The 22500-nt window shown below is 46.0% G+C and overlaps 1 protein-coding gene across 1 annotated transcript in view; it reads right to left on the bottom strand.

Annotated features, from left to right (window-relative positions):
* Positions 1 to 532, bottom strand: part of LOC144819204 (uncharacterized) — a 52087-nt gene extending 51555 nt beyond the window's left edge. The window contains exon 1 of the mRNA XM_078677179.1: positions 469 to 532. The gene's annotated coding sequence lies outside the window, so the exon portion shown is untranslated. The remainder of the gene's footprint in view (positions 1 to 468) is intronic.
* Positions 533 to 22500: the final 21968 nt, after the last annotated feature.

The following is a 22500-nucleotide window of genomic DNA, read 5'->3' on the forward strand; positions in this document are numbered from 1 at the left end:
GGACAGTGCTTAATTTGTAAAAAAAAAAGGAGTGCTGGGGCTCTGGACAGGCGGACACTAGAGCTTTCACCATCCGTTGCCCCTGGCAGAGCTGCCAATGACAGCACCAACACACTACTAATCACCACACTCTTACAAGTGTGACAATTGATACTATTACAGGCCCCCAAAGATATAAGAATGGCTTTGCAGGCAAATATTAATAATTGGAAATTAAAATTGGAATAATAAACAGAAGTTGCTGTGCTCGTACCTAAATTGGCAGACACCACTACCATGTGGCAGACAGTCATAAGCCCCGGTGCTGGCAATTAAGTGCTGGTGCTGAGCACCAGAAAGCACTGGCACAAATTAAGCACTGCATGGACATGGTTGGGCTTTGCGCAGCGGCTCCTGCACATGTGTGCTCCTTACCTGATGCCTTGAGACTAAGTTCCTGGCACCCCCTGCAAATGAGTGGCTCCTTACCTGATGCCTGGAGAGGGCTCTGCGCGGCACGGGCCTCTTCCTGCTCAGCCCGGACCCTGTGCACAGACTTGGAGATATGAGGAGCCTGGAATTCAAATGAGGAGGAAGCAGTGAGAGGGTGTGCCTTCATCATACACGGAGGATGAGGCAGAGCAGGGGAGGGGTGCAAGGAAGGCGTGGAACCTGCCAGTCAAAATACAGCACTTGATTACTCGCTACACAAACACAGGGAAAGATCAGGGCCTCAGTGACCTCCTGTCACTAATTTACAGCACCTGGAATCATGGCCTCAGTGAGCTCCCGTCACTTATTCACAGCACCTGGGATCATGGCTTCAGTGAGCTCCCGTCACTTATTCACAACACCTGGGATCAGGGCCTCAGTGAGCTCCCGTCACTTATTCACAACACCTGGGATCATGGCCTCAGTGAGCTCCCGTCACTTATTCACAGCACCTGGGATCATGGCTTCAGTGAGCTCCCGTCACTTATTCACAACACCTGGGATCAGGGCCTCAGTGAGCTCCCGTCACTTATTCACAGCGCCTTGGATCATGGCCTCAGTGAGCTCCTATCACTTATTCACAACACCTGGGATCATGGCCTCAGTGAGCTCCTGTCACTTATTCACAGCACCTGGGATCATGGCCTCAGTGAGCTCCTGTCGCTTATTCACAACACCTGGGATCATGGCCTCAGTGAGCTCCTGTCACTTATTCACAGCACCTGGGATCATGGCCTCAGTGAGCTCCTGAAACTTATTCACAGCACCTGGGATCATGGCCTCAGTGAGCTCCTGAAACTAATTCACAGCACCTGGGATTATGGCCTCAGTGAGCTCCTGAAACTTATTCACAACACCCGGGATCATGGCCTCAGTGAGCTCCTGTCACTTATTCACAGCACCTGGGATCATGGCCTCGGTGAGCTCCTGTCACTAATTCATAACACCTAAGATCATGGCCTCAGTGAGCTCCTGTCACTTATTCACAACACCTGGGATCATGGCCTCAGTGAGCTCCTCTCACTTATTCACAAAACCTGGGATCATGGCCTCAGTGAGCTCCTGTCACTTATTCACAGCACCTGGGATCATGGCCTCAGTGAGCTCCCGTCACTTATTCACAGCACCTGGGATCATGGCCTCAGTGAGCTCCCGTCACTTATTCACAGCGCCTTGGATCATGGCCTCAGTGAGCTCCTATCACTTATTCACAACACCTGGGATCATGGCCTCAGTGAGCTCCTGTCACTTATTCACAGCACCTGGGATCATGGCCACAGTGAGCTCCTGTCGCTTATTCACAGCACCCGGGATCATGGCCTCAATGAGCTCCTGTCGCTTATTCACAACACCTGGGATCATGGCCTCAGTGAGCTCCTGTCGCTTATTCACAACACCTGGGATCATGGCCTCAGTGAGCTCCTGAAACTTATTCACAGCACCTGGGATCATGGCCTCAGTGAGCTCCTGAAACTTATTCACAGCACCTGGGATCCTGGCCTCAGTGAGCTCCCGTCATTTATTCACAACACCCGGGATCATGGCCTCAGTGAGCTCCTGTCACTTATTCACAACACCTGGGATTATGGCCTCAGTGAGCTCCTGAAACTTATTCACAACTCCTGGGATCATGGCCTCCGTGAGCTCCCGTCATTTATTCACAACACCCGGGATCATGGCCTCAGTGAGCTCCTGTCACTTATTCATGGCCTCAATGAGCTCCTGTCGCTTATTCACAACACCTGGGATCATGGCCTCAGTGAGCTCCTGTCACTTATTCACAACAACTAGGATCATGGCCTCAGTGAGCTCCTGTCACTTATTAACGTCACCTGAGATCATGGCCTCGGTGAGCTCCCGTCACTTATTCACAACTCCTGGGACCAGGGCCTCAGCGAGCTCCCGTCATTTATTCACAACACCCGGGATCATGGCCTCAGTGAGCTCCTGTCACTTATTCATAACGCCTGGGATCAGGGCCTCAGTGAGCTCCTGTCACTTATTCATAACGCCTGGGATCATGGCCTCAGTGAGCTCCTGTCACTTATTCACAAAACCTGGGATCATGGCCTCAGTGAGCTCCTGTCACTTATTCACGTCACCTGAGATCATGGCCTCGGTGAGCTCCTGTCACTTATTCAAAACACCTGGGATCATGGCCTCAGTGAGCTCCTGTCACTTATTCACAACACCTGGGATTATGGCCTCAGTGAGCTCCTGAAACTTATTCACAACTCCTGGGACCAGGGCCTCAGTGAGCTCCCGTCATTTATTCACAACACCCGGGATCATGGCCTCAGTGAGCTCCTGTCACTTATTCACAGCACCTGGGATCATGGCCTCGGTGAGCTCCTGTCACTAATTCATAACACCTGAGATCATGGCCTCAGTGAGCTCCCGTCACTTATTCACAGCACCTGGGATTATGGCCTCAGTGAGCTCCTGAAACGTATTCACAACTACTGGGACCAGGGCCTCAGTGAGCTTCCGTCATTTATTCACAACACACGGGATCATGGCCTCAGTGAGCTCCTGTCACTTATTCACAGCACCTGGGATCATGGCCTCGGTGAGCTCCTGTCACTAATTCATAACACCTGGGATCAGGGCCTCAGTGAGCTCCCGTCACTTATTCACAGCGCCTTGGATCATGGCCTCAGTGAGCTCCTATCACTTATTCACAACACCTGGGATCATGGCCTCAGTGAGCTCCTGTCACTTATTCACAGCATCTGGGATCATGGCCTCAGTGAGCTCCTGTCACTTATTCACAACACCCGGGATCATGGCCTCAGTGAGCTCCTGTCACTTATTCACAACACCTGGGATCAGGGCCTCGGTGAGATCCTGTGACTTGTTCACAAAACCTGTGGAGCCTCTCTGGTTTCTTACAACCACCTGCCATGCCTTCTGATACAGCGGTAATTTCACAGAAATTTCTCAATGCAAAAAAACCTCTTCTACCTCTATTTTACCGCTGCAAAGATGTTGGGTCCTTGACACCGTATATTACCTTCAGGAGGCTTTAGATAAACATGAACAGTCAACAATGAAATTATTATTTAAGCCACTAAAGAGAGTTGGTGAGTATTTTAAAGGGTTTTATTTTCTTAGTTAAAAGTGAAGTTTTTCTGACCCTTTATTCATTAGTCAAATATCAATCAGGTTACAGAATTGAAAATTAGGAAAATATAGTATTAATACAGAACATAATACAGTCTGCATATAAAGCATCACATGTAGAAACGAAAATGTGGCGCAAAATGTCAGTCAAAACTCTTAAAGTTTCTAAGAAAAGAGGGAGTCTTGCAAGGCTAATCAATAATTAATAATGTCAAAAATATCCCATAAAGAGAAATAAATAAATTGGACAAATACATGTTTTCAAAACTAATTAGTTAGTCAAAGCATGAACTTAAAGGTTTTAGCATCCAAATGTAAACCCTTTCTATCTGTTGCTCTCTCTGCCCTGGTCTGATCAATCTTCCTGTCTGTGCTTAGGAGCAAGACAGGCCGCCCTTCACAAGTCCACAGAGGAATGTGATCGGCCTTGCCAAAAATATGACGTGCAAGGACTTCTCTAAAAAAATATGAGCATGAAACCCCCACCTCTCTCTGTCTGTCCTCAGATGCAATCTCTTCACAGGCTGCACTCGCGACTATCACGTACCTTACCCATATGATGTCTGGCCCCATCTGCTCCCTCTCAAAAGCTCACACTCTCCCTAAAGCTAACACGCCTCCAAAGAGGTCATTATTTATCCTCTAATTCTTGGCAGACTACAATAAAAATGTTTCAGATTCAGAAAAACTCTCACTGTGATTGGTTACCATATGTGACATGAGGGTCTCACCATTCTGTTCTCATTGGAAATTCAAAACCATACCGGCTTTAACAAAGGAAGCGTAATGATTAATACAATTATAAGTTTTAGCAACATTTACTAGGAAAAATGTTTCAGTCTATTTCCTCTGTCCTGTCACATCGCAGGCAGGACGGATATTTTAACTAACACTGGTACATTGGCACGATCACAAGAATGTACAGGCCTTGACTCCTTCGTGTCTTGAGCCACTTGGCAGTCCTGCGCATGCGTTTTTCAGCACGATTCTCAGCCGTGCTGGATTTCTTAGGCAGCCATTTAATGATGGGCCCATAAACAAAAACAAATAAGAAAGAGTATTAATTTTTATGTAAATACAGCTATTATGTTTTTCCACCCCCTTACTAATACCTTGTATAAATGATTACCTAGCAAAAGCTATTTAAAACAGTTTTTCTTATTATTTGTACACAACATGCAAAAAATGTGCAATGTACAATATAGCATAATACATGCACTAGTGCAAATTTCCAAAGCGCACTCATAGCAACATGCTCTAATGTTTTAGATAGCTTTTCATGCAAAATGTGTTTGCCCCGTGTAATGATGGTGCATGGTTAATTAATTAATATTATAAGATGTGTTGTGAACTGAACATGTATTGTCTAAATATGCAACAAATCCAAAGTCTATTAAGACACGGACAGGGGTGTAGATTACAAGACAATGAGCTGGGAAGAGAGAACACATTCCATGATTATCTTCAAAGCTAAAAAGGCCACTGAAATCACAAGTTTTCTTCTACACTGCAAAAACACATGTTAAGTCAGCACAAGCATTTCAGACTGACTGGACCTCATTTCATGTTCATGTGTTTTTACTTGCACCAGAATGTGCGCGTCAATTTAAATGCAGTCTGTCTGAAGCACAAAATAAAGCAATGCCTGACTCCAGATGAAATCTGAGCTACATCACTTCCCAAGAATGATGAGTGGGTCAGACAGTAGAGAATACAAACGTACATTTTATTCGCAGTACTCTGCAAGGGAGTCCATCATGACCTGCACCCTAAGATGACTGCAGAGAGACTGACCCCTCCCAGTAGTCAACAGTGAGTAATAATTCTTCCGAAGAAGCCTACAATCATGCCCACAATGCAAATTTTCCGGCCTGAGCAGAACACGAACAAAGAAGGCACAGAGAGATGGGCTACCACCTGCCAGATGGGTGCATGTTATCAGAAAGTCGAGGTCATGGGCATCAAATTCCGTTCCGCTATCCGCAATTGCGATAATTTGACATTTTTGCGCTCCGCAGAGAGCGTGAAAATGTCAAAATTTCCACAATCCGCATCGTCCCGGAATTTTTTCTTGCTCGCGTTGTAAAAATACATTCACGCGCGTGTGTTCGCCTTACCTGCATCCCCGCGTTCGCCCACACGTTTTCCCGATCCGGTCGCGTTCTCCACGACATGTTGGATTGTGGGTCGCCATTTTGCACTATCTCGCGCGAGTTAGCGCCCGCAATCACGTCATTCATCACACGATCACGTCATTCGTCTAGCGATCACGTCATTCGTCTCGCGATCATGCACCGAGAGAGTATGAGATCTCGAACACGTCATTCTCCACCGAGAGCGCGAGGACGCGGACACGTCACATCAAAAGCGCCAAGGAGCGAGAGAACCCGAACACGTCATATCCAACGCGTCAGGGAGCGAGAGAACTCGATCACGTCATTTTGGACGTGCCGCCAGAAGTAATGTGAAGCTCGAAAACTCGAAGATGTAAAATTTTCAATTTGGAGAAGAATATCAGCTCTAGCAGCAAGAAACCTTCTGCAAATGATGATTTGGTTGAAAAAAACTCCTCAGATTGACCTTTGGCTGTCCTTTTTGGTGCAAGGAGTCCATTTTAAAAAAGGGGTAGAGGGAGGAAGTGCCACAGATTCTGAACTTCCTGTTCCTGTCCAGCAGGCTCCTCCCAGTGCTTTGTCCATCTCCTGCTCATTCTGCCTTTCGATTTTGAGCTGGAAAGATCACTCTTTTTGTCTGCTGCATCATTGCAATTGGATTTGAGGATTTTTGAAATGGATATTTTACAGGTAAGTGGTTGTTGTGTCTGTTTGATTGGGGGCATTGCAGTTGTTGCTACTACAATTTATTTTTGGTAACTATCATATCTTTTTAAAAAAAAATGTTGTAGGTGGTAGTAGTCAGTAGGCCCAGAGCAAGTCATGGCCTCATGTGTGTGTGCATGATGAAACAACTGTTCCTTTGGTGTGTTTTTTATGTATTTCATTTTCAAGCATCATTTAGGGCCTGGATGGCACTGGATTGAATTGGGAAATGTGTTTTTTTGGGGTGGGCTTTCTGTTGTTAGGCCTGGCCTTTTGGCTGGTGGCCATTTAGAAGCCTAGGCCTGCAAGCTTGTCTGGCCTTGTCTGCCAACAGGCCTGCTTAAATCCAGTAGGCTCAGAGCAGGTAGCCACAGCTTTATTAATCAAGTGTTTATGTGTGGTCTGTTGAATTTTTAGACATCATTCAGGGCATGGATGGCATTGGATTGAGTTGGGAAGTGTGTTTTCTTGGGGTGGGCTTTCTGATGTTGGGCCTGGCCATGTGGCTAGTGACCATTTTGAAGCCTAGGCCTGCAAGCTTGTCTGGCCTAGTCCGGCAACAGGCCTGCTTTCATCCAGTAGGCTCAGAGCAGGTAGCCACAGCTTTATTAATCAAGTGTTTCTGTGTGGTATGTTGAATTTATAGACATCATTTAGGGCATGGATGGCATTGGATTGAGTTGGGAAGTGTGTTTTCTTGAGGTGGGCTTTCTGATGTTGGGACTGGCCATGTGGCTGTTAGCCATTTTGAAGCCTAGGCCTGCAAGCTTGTCTGGCCTTGTCTGCCAACAGGCCTGCTTTGTTTCATCCAGTAGACTCAGAGCAGGTAGCCACAGCTTTATTATTCAAGTGTTTCTGTGTGGTCTTTTGAATTTTTAGACATCATTTAGGGCATGGATGGCATTGGATTGAGTTGGGAAGTGTGTTTTCTTGGGGTGGGTTTTCTGATGTTGGGCCTGGCCATGTGGCTGGTGGCCATTTTGAAGCCTAGGCCTGCAATATTGTCTGGCCTTGTCTGCCAACAGGCCTGCTTTCATCCAGTAGGATCAGAGCAGGTAGCCACAGCTTTATTAATCAAGTGTTTATGTGTGGTGCGTTGAATTTAGATATCAGTTAGGGCATGGATGGAATTGGATTGAGTTGGGAAGATTTTTTTTGGGGTGGGCTTTGTGATGTTGGGAGTTTTAAAGACATTCCTTTGTTGTGTGTGTCTGGTGTGTGTTGGTGTGCAATGCATGCACCCTGCAGACCTTATTGGGGCCTGTGAATTTGCGTATTTGCATTTTGTTGCATTAAAAAGGCAGAGTAGTGTGCTTTAGCATGTATTCTTTGCCTGGCTTTTATAGGCCTTTTTGTCAGCTTCTGGTGTTTCCCAGGCCCCCTGCTTGTTGTTTGTGATTTGTGAGTGTGATTGTGCCTGGTGTCCTTCTTTTATGGTGGGAGTTATTAGTGTCCTGCTTTTGCCATATATGCCTGCATGGTTTTCATATTGGCTTACTGCTCCCATCCATCCACCCCCTTTGCCAGCAGCAGCTCCATGAATGATGTAATGCTCAAATTATTTAATGGCAAATAGGGTCCAACTCACTTCCATTAAATTGTTATTTTGGTGGTTCCTATTCTCTTTCCTATCCTTCTTGAGAGTGTAGTGTGTGTATGTACACAGTAGTATAACATAGCCCTTGTTGACAAAGTCTAAGAAATGGCTAGACTATATATTTTGTTTGCACAAGTACAGTAGTAAGTAACTGAACCACAACAACAAATGCAACATTTCACTGATGTTCTTCTCCTGGCTTATTTGCTTTTAAGTGCATAAAAACCCAGAGGAGGAGGTGTCATCATCATCATCATCATCATCTCATCACCCGTTGTACTGCCAGCCAGACAGAAGTCCTGCTCCGCATCACGCCCACGTGTGACCACAATTTGTTGTGCATCTGCGTCCTTCCTGACATCTGAAGAACATGGCCCCAAAGAAAGGTACCAGGTCCATTACCAAGAAAGTTGCTGGTAAGAAAAAGAAACAGAAACGGGAAGTGCCATTAACCACGACTGGTGTGCCGGCCACTATTTTTTTTGGGACCAAAAAAGATACGCCTGCAGCAGCGTTGTCCGGAAACCAACCTAGGAGCAGCACCACCGCACCAGCGGTACAACCCCACCAACATCAGCAAAAGCCCTTGAGTGCCGCAGAGGTAGCCAGTCTACTAACGAGCAGCGATGTTGTAATGTCATTATCGCAAAGTAGTAGGCAATCAACACAGGTGGAAACTCAGCATATAAGTGTGCCATCTCAACAAGAACCGGTTTCAGGCTTTCAGCCCTCATGAGCCTGGATAGCTTGATTCCAGTGCCATGGAGAGCACGAGACTCATGTCTGAGCATACCCGTCCCACTCGGGGTGACAAATGCAAAAACAACAGGTGATGGACAGAATGCAGAACAATGTCATACATTCACCCCAGTTCAGAGATCTGGGACTAAAGCCATCATTTTTTTGCTCACCATGCCATTCCAGTTTGAACCCAGCCATATGCAAATCAGTCTTGACCCTGTGCCCCATGGGAACAGTCCAGCCCGAACTGCCAAGCCAGGATCTCCCTGGACTGGAAACAAGCATCCAAGGACCGGTTTCGGGCTTTCAGCCCTCATCAGCCTGGATAGCTTGATTTCAGTAGCATGGAGAGCGCGGGACTCACGTCTGAGCTTACCCGTCCCACTTGGGGTGATAAATGTAAAAACAACAGGTGATGGACAGAATGCAGAACAATGTCATACGTTCACCCCAGTACAGAGATCTGGGCCTAACTCCATCGTTTTTTTGCTCACCATGCCATTCCAGTTTGAACCCAGCCATATGCAAATCAGTCTTGACTCTGTGCCCCATGGGAATAGTCCAGCCCTAACTGCCAAGCCAGGTCCTCCCAGGACTGGAAACAAGCATCCTAGGACCGGTTTAGGGTTTTTAGCCCTCATCAGCCAGGATAGGTAGATTCCAGTGGCATGGAGAACAAAGGACTCACGTCTGAGAATATCCGTCCCACTAAGGGTGACAAATGCAAAAACAACAGTTGATGGACAGAATGCAGAACAATGTCATACGTTCACCCCATGACAGAGATCTGGGCCCAAATCCATAGTTTTTTTGCTCACCATGCCATTCCAGTTTGAACCCAGCCAAATACAAATCAATCTTGACCCTGTGACCCATGGGAACAGACCAGCCCGAACTGCCAAGCCTGGTCCTCCCTGGACTGGAAACAAGCATCCAAGGACCGCTTTCGGGCTTTCAGCCCTCATCAGCCAGCATAGCTTGATTCCAGTGGAATCGAGAGCACGGGACTCATGTCTGAGCATACCCATCCCACTCGGGGTGACAAATGCAAAAACAACAGGTGATGGACAGAATGCAGAACAATGTCATACATTCACCCCAGTACAGAGATCTGGGCATAAATCCATCGTTTTTTTGCTCACCATGCCATTCCAGTTTTAACCCAGCCATATGCAAATCAGTCTTGACCCTGTACCCCATGGGAACAGTCCAGCCCAAACAGCAGCGGCAACAAGAACAGCGGCAGCAGCCGCAAAAAGAACAGCAGATGCAGCCACAAGAGCAGCCCACAATAGTAGTTTTTGCTCCTGACGTAGGGGCATTTCAGGAAATCGAGCTTCCTGCAGGCAAAGTGGAGCAAACCACTGTTTCGGAAGATCTATTGTCTTTCAGACCACCAGCATGGAAACGGAGGCTGAGTCCATCATCTTCTTCTTCAAGCGCCTCTTCTGATGATCGTGATGCCACTTGGCAGCCACCAGCTCAGTCTGAGAGTGAAGCACGCCACAAGACAATGCTTCTGAAAAGGAAGGTTCCAGAAAAACTTTTGGAGGTAGATGTACAAGAGGGGAATGATGTTGATGAAGAGTCAGACGAGCCAGTCATCACGCAAATCACTCCCGGCCCAAAGGGGATGGAGACCAACATTCTCACCCTTTCCAGAAAGGCTGCTACTGAGCGGGATGTAGCTCGGATACCACCAGCACAGGTTACACCACCACGACCTCCAGCTGCCATATTTTCAAAGGACCGGCAGGGACCTACTACATCCAGCTCAACCATCTCAGTAGGTAGTGGTGGTGGTAGCAGTAAAAGTCACAGTATAGCTGCAGAGTGTCACATTCCAAGCACACCCTCCAGTTCATCTGGTATTGAAAGTGGCACATCCAGCAGTGCCAGAAAGTTCTCCTCCCCAGTTTGGGACTTCTTTTCTGTTAGCACCAAGGAGGTGAACGTTGCTATATGCTCAATTGGTCGCACAGGTGTTCGGCGCGGTAAACTTGGTACAAACTATGGTACCGGAGGCCAAGCAAGTCATCTCAGAATACACCACACTATTGTGTGGGAGAATCACCTACTTCAGTTAAAACAAAGTAAAAAAACTCAACCCATTGAAGTTGGGCATGTAGAATCAGGGGACAATATTATTGCGGTGGAAGGTGAAGAAGAGGGAGGCATTTCTAGCCCTGTCACAGTGGTACTGCCCACATCCTCCTCAGTAAAATCTGAGTGGCACCGCAATAAGAGCCATACTCAGAGTCAGCCTGAGACACCAAGGCGACCGAGTACCACAATGAGATAAAGTGCGTTGTTGAGCCTAAGTGGGTTAATGAAAACAACAGTACCACAAAGGAAAGTAATCCAGCCTACCATTGAGAGCATGTTTAGGTTTGAGGGGCAGTTCCAACGCAACCACCCAACGGCACGGTTGTACAATGCGAAGCTGGCTAAAATGTTAGCGCTGGCCCTTCTCCCTTTTCCATTTGTGGAAGGGGTGGGTTTCCTTGAATTTGTCAATACAAGAAGGGGGACCAATTCTGGACAATATTTAATGGGGTCCAGTGTTTGAATTTGTGTCAGCCATCTGTCCTAAATGGAAGGTTCCCAGCCAGTCCTATTTCACAAGAATTGCTGTTCCGGCACTACATCATGATGTGCTGGAATTGGTTGGACAAGCTTTGCAGCAGAGGGCTGTTCACAATATCCACCTGACAACAGACATGTGGACCAGTTGCCAAGCCACAGATTACATGTGAATCACTCCAAACTGGGTCTCTTTAGTGGGGGTTAGAGATAAGCTATCTAAATGAAGTGCTGTTGACACAGCTGAGATTTTTAAAGCTACTCAGAAACATGCAACTGTAGCAATGTTCGGCATGGAGAAATCTCATACTGCTGTAAACATTTTGCAAGAGTATCGCAGCAATGTTTTTGAATGGCTGCTCCCAAGAGGGCTTAGTATTGGTTTTGTTGCCACAGATAATGGCAGTAATGTACTTAAGGCCATGGACCTTGATTCCTATTTCAGGGTTCTGTGTTTGGTGCATTGCATATTTATTATAGCACAAGACTTTCTGAAAAAAGAACCCAACGTCAGCCACTTACTGACCATCTGACGAAGAATATGCACTCATTTCAGCCATTCTTTTAAATCTCGGAAGCAGCTGAAGATCAATCAACGTGAATATAACATGCCAGTCAAAGCACTCTTCCAGGAGGTGGCAACACACTGGAACTCAACGTATTACATGCTTGATCGTCTATTTGAGCAGTACAGGCCACTCAATGAATATGTCATGCGAAGACTGGATGCTACTGTGAAAGGCATGACCCTTCAGATGGACCAATGGTGCCTAATTAAATGCCTGACTGAGATGCTTCGTCCTTTTGAGGTCTTCACACGTGCAGTAAGCAAGGAGGACTGTACAATGGGCCAATCTATCCCATTATTGCAAATGCTATGGCATCAGCTGAAGAAGGTGTCTGAATCATACAAAGGTGTAGAGGAAAACAAGGAAGCCTATGACTTGGTGGAGAGCTTAGCCCGTCGCTTAGCTGAAAATACAAGGGTGCAAAATAGGATTCTGTCACAAAAACATTACATTTCTGCCACAATTCTGGATCAACGGGCAAAATTAGGACAGAAGAAATTCATTCCTTTTTAAGAGATGGATGTTTCCCGCTACAAAACTTGGATACTTGAAAACCCATTGCAGGATTGGGATAGGAAAAGTCCTGAATGGCCACTGCTCAGCAGGCTGGCGATAAGCTATCTGGCTGCCCTGTTGCAAGTGTCTCTTCCGAACGTGTTTTCAGTGCTGCTGGTTCCAATGTAACAGTGAGAAGGACCAGTCTCTCGCTCAAAAACGTGCAGAGGTTAACAATGATCAAAATGAATCAGCACTTCATACCACTCAATTACACAATACATGAATCAAGGGAGGAAGATGAGGACAGCGGATCAGGTGACAGAAGTAGAGTGTCACATGATTACCTACTACTGGCTGAACCCCCAGAGTTTGAGGATGAGCTATACTTCCATGACAATTAGGCTTGCTCTTACGTTCTTCCTCCCTTATTTTCCTTTATTTGTGTGTCTGTCGTTCCGGTTACAAACTTTGAATCACAACAAATCCATTAGCACTGTCTTCTACTCTTCTTATTTCAATATACAATTTTCACCTGTACAATCCTCCGAATCCAGCTCCTCCGCTCCATCATACTGAATCTCCCTAAATCCACTGCCCTCATGATGATTGGATGCTGGAAAATAGAAGAAAAAATAAAAACGTTCCTAGTCCCTCAAAAAAAAGTGGAACATGATGACTAATACAGTTATCCTCCTTTCAGAGCCGTGAGAGATGGCCCGTTAACTTAAGATGAGATGGAAGAGGTAATGATTGATGCCATGCATTGGATGCAGAGTCGCAGACTGAGTGATTTTGTTGTTGTTTGTTGTGCGTGAAGTTATGTCATTGTTCACTAATCATCTTTCTACAGTACACACTAAACGTAACTCAAGGCAATTTTCCCCTTCTTGCAAATATTTTTTATAAGAAATTTGTACTTCTACTGCAGCTTGATACATTGCTTTTGATTGAATACAGGAAGGGGATTCAATCTGCACACTGAGTACGACAACAGCACCGCCTGTGATGATGATGGCGAAAAAGACGGCCAATAACTTAAGATGAGAAGGAACAGGTGATGATTGATTCCATGCATTGGACGCAGAGTCGCAGACTGAGTGATTTTGTTGTTGTTTGTTGTGCATGAAGTTATGTCATTGTGCACTAATCATTTTTCTACAGTACACACTAAACGTAACTCAAGGCAATTTTCCCCTTCTTGCAAATATTTTTAATAATTGTACTTCTACTGCAGCCTGATACATTGCTTTTGATTGAATACAGGAAGGGGACTCATCTGCACACTGAGTATGACAACAGCACCGTCCATGATGATGATGCCGAAAAAGACGGCTCATTAGCTTAAATGAGAAGGAACAGGTAATGATTGATGCCATGCATTAGACGCAGAGTCGCAAACTGAGTGATTTTGTTGTTGTTTGTTTTGCATGAAGTTATGCCATTGTGCACTAATCATCTTTCTACAGTACACACTAAACGTAACTCAAGGCAATTTTCCCCTTCTTGCAAATATTTTTAATAAATATACTTCTACTGCAGCCTGATACATTGCTTTTGATTGAATACAGCAAGGAGACTCATCTGCACACTGAGTATGACAACAGCACCGTCCATGATGTTGATGCCGAAAAAGACGGCCCGTTACTAAGATGAGAAAGAACAGGTAATGAAAATAAATGGCATTCATTGGACAACTGGCTCTGAGCGTTTGGTGTTTGTGTTTTTGTTGTTTGTTTGTTGTTCATGAAGTGAAGTCAAAGTGTACTAGTAGTCTTACTGTACATACTAAATAGTGACTCAAGTCAATAATATTTCTACTCTTGTTGTGTAATAACAACATTTTACTTCTACTGTAGGCCGAACTTCACAGTCAGTCAGTATAAGTATCGGAGATGATTGATGGAATAATAACAAGTCAGGAGGACGTTTCATGAGTGGCATAAAAGGTGAACACATCAACAACAACCACAGCAGACCCAAATTTCTGTGTAGAAGTGGAGTCGAGTGTAGCGGTGGGATGAATGCGGTGCATTGATTTACTAACTTAAATTGTAAAATGCTATGTTTGGATATGTGCTTTGTCCAACTCTTTAAAAAAAAGTACTCTAAACAGAGGATGTGCTAAGCGGCGTGCCGTCACTGTGGGCCTGCTCTGTCCTGTTGTTGTTGAAGGTCGATGCTGGAAACAGACTAGAGTAGAGATGATGCATACATGCCGCCTCGGAAAGTGTTCTTGTTGCACTACACCATAAATTGTGCATTTCTTTCAACTTTGTTTCTCAATATCCCTTTTGTTTTTCCATCTACAATTACAGGCCGGGCCTTGCCCTATACTTGGGAAAACATTACAATTCACACTTACCTTACCAATACATCTACATTTTTCCAGGCGGGCAGTGGTGACTGGCGACACCCAAGATTGATGGACGAGAGGACCAAGAGGAATGCCGAGATGCAAATCCAGTCCACATTTTTGACCAGGATAACACTGTAACAGTATCAACTTTCACAGAGTACGTCAGGAGATGCAACGGCCTGGGACATGCACAGTTGTATAGGATGTTACGCGGCGAGGGGTGTTCCAGATTGCATGACCATTCTATGAGTGTCTGCTTCAAGTTAGATAATGGGTGAAGAGTATCAGTACATGACATGGAATGTTTGTGGCCTCAACACGCTGAAAAAGATTAGACAGGTGTTGTCGTATCTAGATAGCCAGAAGATACAGATTGCATTATTTCAGGAGACTCACTTAACCAATTACACTGACTCCAAGGTTGCAAGCAGGTGGTCGGGGTTTAGATTGTCATCGCTTTTGAGGATACACATATCACACCTGCCCACAACAGTTGGTCCAGATTGGACTATTGGTTACTAGATGAAGGCGCACATAACTGGGTCACGCACATACATGTACTTCCCTGCACATTGTCGGATCACAACCCTGTGGTGGTGCGACTGCGCATCCCCACCAACCCCCGCCATCCTTTCACATGGTGCTTCCGGGCAGGGGGCTCTACTGGACCCCATCTTTGCAGACACAATTAGGAATGCCATTGTGCATTATTTTGATGAGAACACCGGGTCAGTTGATAGTCAGGCATCACTGTGGGAGGCATTTAAGTTGACAATAAGGTGGGTCTGCATGGGCACTTCAGCGGGCATACTGATGGACTTAAGGGGCAAATTGACAATAAGGAAGCAGAATTAGGGAAGCTTGAGAAAGAGTATTGTGCAGTGCCATCTGACACACTTCTGGCCAGCATCAGGGAAGGGCTCAAGGAATATGAGGAATTGGCGGAGGCTGAGGCGCGGTATAGGGGTAGGCGGCACATGGCTAGAGCATATGGGGGGGTGGCAGACCAGGGAAGGTCCTTGCTGCCAAGCTGCTGTTTCGGGAGCAACACCAGCATGTAGAAAAATTTGTAGATAATGATGGCAGAGAACCACAAGAGGTGACTGCGCAGTTTAGGAAATTTTATGCAGCACTATACACCACGCGGGGTGGTGCAGAGGAAGACGTCATGACGGAGTATCTGTCAGACATTGCTTGTGCGTAGCTGTCAGATGTACACAGAAAATACCTGTCCCTCCCCATAGACGAAACGGATGTCAAAGATGCCATTCTTTCTCTCCCTACACAGCAAGGCCCCTGGACCTGATGGTCTAACGGCAGAATTCTATAGGCATACGCTGACATTCTAGTACCCCATCTATTAGAAATGTATGCTGAAGCACATGACACCGGGTGCCTCCCCCCCTCCCTAAGGCAGGCTTTGATTGTCACACTTCTCAAGAAGGACAAAGCTCCTGCATCGGTCGACTCGTATCGCCCCCTTTCGCTGATTAATATAGATGCGAAAATACTGGCGAAAATATTAGCTACTAAATTACAACCTTTGATGCCTCTCCTTGTGCTCCCGGATCAGTCCGGTTTCATACCCGACCGATCCACCTCCCACAACTTGCACACCATCTTTTTCATGTTTCATGTCCTCAATCCTGACTTGCCAGCCGCCGCTGTCCTTCTGGATGCGTCCAAGGCTTTTGATTCCACTGAGTGGGGCTATATGTTTCACGTACTCCGGAAGATGGGGTTTCCTAGTGTCATATTGCAGTGGATTAAGATTTTATACACGGATACAACCACAAGGGTGGGAGTCGGTGGGCACACCTCTGAGCCACTACAGATCCAAAGGGGCACGGGGCAGCGCTGTCCCCTCTGCCCCCTTCGTTTTGCTTTGGTCGTCGAGCCGCTCGCCTGTAAAATCCGCCAGACCCATAGAGCTGCGGCCCTCAATTTTAAGCATCGACCAGTTGGCATATCGCTGTACGCCGATGATATGGTGCTGTTTGATCAAGAACCCCAGCAATACTTGTCCCCCGTCCTTCGTGAATAGATAAAGTTTGGCCTTTTTTCCGGCATCACGATTAACTGGGATAAGTCGGTTGTCATACCGCTTACATCGGTCATGTCCGGTCCGTCCCTGGAATACCCTGGAATACCCGCTAGGGTGGTCGACTGAACCGGTCAAGTATTTGGGAGTGTGGGTACCCCGAGATCCTGAGATTGTGGTCAGGGAGAATTACGGCCGTGCACATGATACTTTGAAGCAACAAGTAGACAGGTAGACACGCTTGCCTCTCTCTCTGGCTGGTTGAGTCGCAGTGATCAAGATGGTGGTGCTTCCCCGCTTCCTCTATTTGTTTGCTAATATTCCCATCAAATTGACTCAAGAATATTTTAAAACACTGAGGTTGTTGCTGTTGCGTCTGGTCTGGTGTTCGGGTCCATCGAGAGTTGGCTTGCTGACAATGACTCTTCCATATGATAAGGGGGGTTTCACGGCTCCGGATTTCTATGTGTACGACCTTGGTGCTCAAGCACAATATGCGTATTACTGGGTCAGGCCACACGCCTTTAAACCTCAGGTGGCAGTGGAGGACGGAGATGCTCATCCCACCCCACTGGGGAGCGTACTAACATATGCAAACAGGCACACTACCAAAGCAGAAATTAACACAATTGACACCACAATCGCAGCATGGCAGGCGATCGGCAGGCGGGCTAACAAGCTGCCCCTGTATGCACTGGCCCTCACCCTGGCCCATCATGCGGCATTGCCAGTTACACAAGAGGCGGGTCCTTTACACTCCCTTAGGGAGGCAGGAATTGCTCAGATGGGGGATTTATATCCTGAAGGCCATTACATGATGGATAGCGACTTAGATTACATACAGAACCCCTCTCCTCTTTTTCAATTCACTTGTTTCCGCCTTAAGCGGGCCATACGAGACCACTACACTGACTTCCCCGTGGAGCCACCGACACTCCAAGCCCTACAGCTGATCCTAATATTGCCCACAAGAAAGAAATTAATCACTACACTCTATAGGGCGGTGCAGGAGGAGACGTGCAGGGGGACGGACAATAGCTTGCATAAATGGAATTCTATCCTGGATCCTCCTATTAATGGGGAGGAGTGGGAGAAAATATGTCAACTAACGGGCTGCCACACCCCCAACGGTAACTTGCGGATCATCCATTTTACATTTTTACACCAGACATACCACACTCCCGCAAAGTTATATAAGACAGGTCTCAGGGATACTGATAGCTGCAAGTGCTGTAAACTTCCTGGCACAGATTTCCTACATCTGGCCCGGAGTTGCCGTCTGGTTTATCAATACTGGGAGGAAGTGCTGAGTCGATTGCACACCATGACGGATCTGCGGCTTCCTTGCACACCTCTGCTCTGTCTGTTGCATTACATTCCACAAGTCAAGGGGGTGGTGGGCAGGTTTGTCAGAATCGCCCTATTATTGGCTAAACGCCGGGTGCTTTTCACTTGGGACAGTGGGGCCCCTCCAAAAATAGATTGCTGAGTGAAAGATTTAGTCTATTGTAAAGAGATGCTGGCTACGTATGCTGAAGAATTGCTTGTCACATCTAGACCCAAGGACGTCTGGGGCCCGCTTGTTCAATTCCTCGCCCGCCCGCCTCCTGAGAGTGACCTTGACCAGTCTTCTGTGAGTGAGTAACGTATATCCCCGATGTAAGGTCGTGCTGGGCGCTACACCTCTGTCAAATTGTTATAAAATGTGTGAGGTACGGCCTGTGTATTCTCATGTATGTGCTGTAATACCTGCTGACGTATTTGTTACTCTGGTGTATTGCTGTTGTTCACAGTATTGCTGTATCATGTTCTTTAAAATTAAAATAAATTTTAAAAAAAACAGTATCAACTTTCATCTTCTTTTAAATAATTAATCAAACGCTTGCTGGGGCGGACGTGGCGAAAGCAACAGTACTTCAATTTCAAGGCAGAGCGATGATCTTCTTCTGCTTGCCCACCCACGAGCAGTATATTTTAGAGTTGATTTTTATTTAACAAAGGAACATATACCTCAGCATTGATTGGATTTGTTGTCATTCCTCATACACAGCGGTACAAAAGGGGGTGGATATGGACGGAGCATCTGAACCAATCAAACTCTCACACCCAGTCACCAGATCTGGGTTTAATCCATCACCGTTCTTCAGCCCACTCTGCCACCCCAGTTCAGACATGGCCATTTGCAAATCAGTCTGACCCTGTGCCTCATGAAAACAGTCCAGCCCGAACTGCAAAGCCATGCCTTCCCTGGACCGGAATCAAGCTTCCTAGGACCGTTTTCTGCCATTACAGCCTTCTTCAGCCAGGCTTGCTTGAATCCAGTGGCAAAGTGAGCTAGGGACTCACGTCTGAGCATACCCTGCCAACTTACGGTGAACAAAGCGGTACAAAAGGGGGTGGTGATGGACGGAGCATCTGAACCAATCAAACACTCACACTCAGTCAACAGATCTGGGTATAATCCATCATCATTCTTTAGCCACTCTGCCACCCCAGTTCAAGCAAGCCTGGCTGAAGACGGCTGGAATGCCAGAAACCGGTCCTAGGAAGCTAGATTTCGGTCAAGGGAAGGCATGGCTTGACAGTTCGGGTCAGACTGTTCCCATGAGGCACAGGGTCAGACTGATTTGCATATGGCCATGTCTGAACTGGGGTGGCAGAGTGGGTTTAAGAACGGTGATGGATTAAACCCAGATCTGTTGACTGGGTGTGAGTGTTTGATTGGTTCAGATGCTCCGTCCATCACGACCTCTTTTGTACCGCTTTGTTTGCCATAAGTTGGCAGGGTATGCTCAGACGTGAGTCCCTTGCTCACTTTGCCACTGCATTAAAGCAAGCCTGGCTGAAGACGGCTATAATGCCATAAACCGGTCCTAGGAAGCTTGATTCCGGTCCAGGGAAGGCATGGCTTGGCAGTTCGGGCTGGACTGTTCCCATGAAGCACAGGGTCAGATTGAGGTGCTGTTGACACAGCTGAGATTTTTAAAGCTACTCAGAAACATGCAACTGTAGCCATGTTCGGCATGGAGAAATCTCATACTGCTGTAAACATTTTGCAAGAGTATTGCAGCAATGTTTTTGAATGGCTGCGCCCAAGAGGGCTTAGTATTGGGTTTGTTGCCACAGATAATGGCAGTAATGTACTTAAGGCCATGGACCTTGATTCCTATTTCAGGGTTCCGTGTTTGGTGCATTGCATATTTATTATAGTTCAAGACTTTCTGAAAAAAGAACATAAAGTCAGCAACTTACTGACCATCTGCCGAAGAATATGCACTCATTTCAGCCATTCTTTTAAAGCTCGGAAGCAGCTGAGGATCAGTCAATGTGAATATAACATGCCAGTCAAAGCACTCTTCCAGGAGGTGGCAACACGCTGGAACTCAACGTATTACATGCTTGATCGTCTATTTGAGCAGTACAGGCCACTCAATAAATATGTCATGCGAAGACTGGATGCTACTATGAAAGGCATGACCATTCAGATGGACCAATGGTGCCTAGTTAAATGCCTGACTGAGATGCTTCGTCCTTTTGAGGTCTTCACACGTGAAGTCAGCAAGGAGGACTGTACAATCGGCCAAGCTATCCCATTATTGCAAATGCTATGGCATCAGCCGAAGAAGGTGTCGGAATCATACAAAGGTGTGGAGGAAAAAAAGGAAGCCGATGACATGGTGGAGAGCTTAGCCCATCGCTTAGCTGAAAATACAAGGGTGCAAAATAAGATTCTGTCACAAAAACATAAAATTTCTGCCACAATTCTGGATCAACGGGCAAAATTAGGACTGAAGAAATTCATTCCTTTTTAAGAGATGGATGTTGCCCGCTACAAAACTTGGATACTTCAAAACCCATTGCAGGATTGGGATAGGAAAAGGGCTGAATGGCCACTGCTCAGCAGGCTGGCGATCAGCTATCTGGCTTGCCCTGTCGCAAGTGTCTCTTCCGAACGTGTTTTCAGTGCTGCTGGTTCCAATGTAACAGTGAGAAGGACCAGTCTCTGGCTCAAAAACGTGGAGAGGTTAACAATGATCAAAATGAATCAGCACTTCATACCACTCAATTACACAATACATGAATCAAGGGAGGAAGATGAGGACAGCGGATAAGGTGACAGAAGTAGAGTGTCACATGATTACCTACTACTGGCTGAACCCCCAGAGTTTGAGGATGAGCTATACTTCCCTGACAATTAGGCTTGCTCTTACGTTCTTCCTCCCTTATTTTCCTTTATTTGTGTGTCTGTCGTTCCGGTTACAACCTTTGAATCACAACAAATCCATTAGCACCGTCTTCTACTCTTCTTATTTCAATATACAATTTTCAGGTGTCTTCATTTCACTGTATAATCCTCCGAATCCAGCTCCTCCGCCCCATCATACTGAATCTCCCTAAATCGACTGCCCTCATGATGATTGGATGCTGGAAAATAGAAGAAAAAATAAAAACGTTCCTAGTCCCTCAAAGAAAAAGTGAAATATGATGACTAATACAGTTATCCTCCTTTCAGAGCCGTGAGAGATGGCCCGTTAACTTAAGATGAGATGGAAGAGGTAATGATTGATGCCATGCATTGGACGCAGAGTCGCAGACTGAGTGATTTTGTTGTTGTTTGTTGTGCGTGAAGTTATGTCATTGTTCACTAATCATCTTTCTACAGTACACACTAAACGTAACTCAAGGAAATTTTCCCCTTGTTGCAAATATTTTTTATAAGAAATTTGTACTTCTACTGCAGCTTGATACATTGCTTTTGATTGAATACAGGAATGGGATTCAATCTGCACACTGAGTACGACAACAGCACCGCCTGTGATGATGATGGCGAAAAAGACGGCCCAATAACTTAAGATGAGAAGGAACAGGTAATGATTGATTCCATGCATTGGACGCAGAGTCGCAGACTGAGTGATTTTGTTGTTGTTTGTTGTGCATGAAGTTATGTCATTGTGCACGAATCATTTTTCTACAGTACACACTAAACGTAACTCAAGGCAATTTTCCCCTTCTTGCAAATATTTTTAATAATTGTACTTCTACTGCAGCCTGATACATTGCTTTTGATTGAATACAGGAAGGGGACTCATCTGCACACTGAGTATGACAACAGCACCGTCCATGATGATGATGCCGAAAAAGACGGCCCGTTACTAAGATGAGAAGGAACAGGTAATGAAAATGAATGGCATTCATTGGACAACTGGCTCTGAGCGTTTGGTGTTTGTGTTTTTGTTGTTTGTTTGTTGTGCATGAAGTGAAGTCAAAGTGTACTAGTAGTCTTACTGTACATACTAAATAGTGACTCAAGTCAATAATATTTCTACTCTTGTTGTGTAATAACAAAATTTCACTTCTACTGCAGCCCGAACTTCACAGTCAGTCAGTACAAGTATCGGAGATGATTGATGGAATAATAACAAGTCAGAAGTACGTTTCATGAGTGGCATAAAAGGTAAACACATCAACAACAACCATAGCAGATCCAAATTTCTGTGTAGAAGTGGAGTCGAGTGTAGCGGTGTGATGAATGCGGTGCATTGATTTACTAACTTAAATTGTAAAATGCTATGTTTGGATATGTGCTTTGTCCAACTCTTTAAAAAAAGCACTCTAAACAGAGGATGTGCTAAGCGGCGTGCCGTCACTGTGGGCCTTCTCTGTCCTGTTGTTGTTGAAGGTCAATGCTGGAAACAGACTAG

Source organism: Lissotriton helveticus, chromosome 2_1 (genome assembly GCF_964261635.1).
Source record: "Lissotriton helveticus chromosome 2_1, aLisHel1.1, whole genome shotgun sequence".
Lineage (NCBI taxonomy): Eukaryota > Metazoa > Chordata > Amphibia > Caudata > Salamandridae > Lissotriton > Lissotriton helveticus.